The sequence below is a fragment of the Sinocyclocheilus anshuiensis genome, unplaced genomic scaffold (genome assembly GCF_001515605.1).
Source record: "Sinocyclocheilus anshuiensis isolate Anshui unplaced genomic scaffold, SAMN03320099.WGS_v1.1 scaffold18337, whole genome shotgun sequence".
In the NCBI taxonomy this organism is placed as follows: Eukaryota; Metazoa; Chordata; class Actinopteri; order Cypriniformes; family Cyprinidae; genus Sinocyclocheilus; species Sinocyclocheilus anshuiensis.
Genome location: NW_015547101.1, coordinates 7 through 801, shown reverse-complemented (window position 1 = coordinate 801; position 795 = coordinate 7). Strand labels below are relative to the sequence as shown.

General features: G+C 36.2%; 1 long non-coding RNA gene across 1 annotated transcript; it reads right to left on the bottom strand.

The window, feature by feature from the left end:
* Positions 1-563, bottom strand: LOC107701614 (uncharacterized). Its single transcript, XR_001635668.1, has 3 exons — positions 394-563; positions 175-268; positions 1-80 (listed from the first exon to the last, which is right to left on the bottom strand). It is a non-coding gene; the product is annotated as an uncharacterized LOC107701614 (long non-coding RNA).
* Positions 564-795: the final 232 nt, after the last annotated feature.

Genomic DNA, 795 nt, shown 5'->3' with positions numbered 1-795 from the left:
GTGGTTCTGGATTTACGTTGCACGGTCTTTATACGCCACTCAAGACAGCCTTTGTTGCTCTGAATGTCATAGAAATGTTCCTGGGAGGAAGCAGTATCTTACGTTAGACAAAATAATGCAATTACAGTGACTCAAGAGCAAATAAGATGTTTATGGTTCGGTAGGCAAACTTACATATCCTTTTTTAGAATATGGGTCTTTCAAAGACGGGAACAGGGACACAATCCCAAGGGCATGGAACTCTTTTGTTGCTTTACTAACAGCTCTCCTGCAAAGATGAAAACATATGTCTTAAGATTCTTGTCTGATTTTTTATATTTTTTAAAGGATAAAGTCATGTCTTGAAGCTTCTTACCCTTCTTTTCCATGCATGTGAGCTACAATTATGTTCACCATTATCCGCCTTGTGGAATCTTTCAAACTCCCAGTGTCTTCATACACTTTGATCACAGTCATCCCTGCTGTCTTTGAAGTTAGAATTTGCTTAATATTCTAAAAGAAAACATTTAGAAAAATTACAATAATTAATCTTAATCTAATAACCGTACATACCATTGAATACTTTCAAAATGCATTTATTTTCCAACAGTATGTCTATAGCATAAGATCTATTTGTACGGAAGTTGAAAAAAAAAAAAATTACATTTCTTGCATGGAAACTGTCCGTTAAAGGTTGAAGCATTTGAGATCCAGAATCACTGCTGCTTAAACTGCTTGAAACAGACAATGTATCTGTCAGACTTGGGGAGGAGGGCCCTGTCAGGAAATACAAGATGGATTCAAATGCGAGGTTAG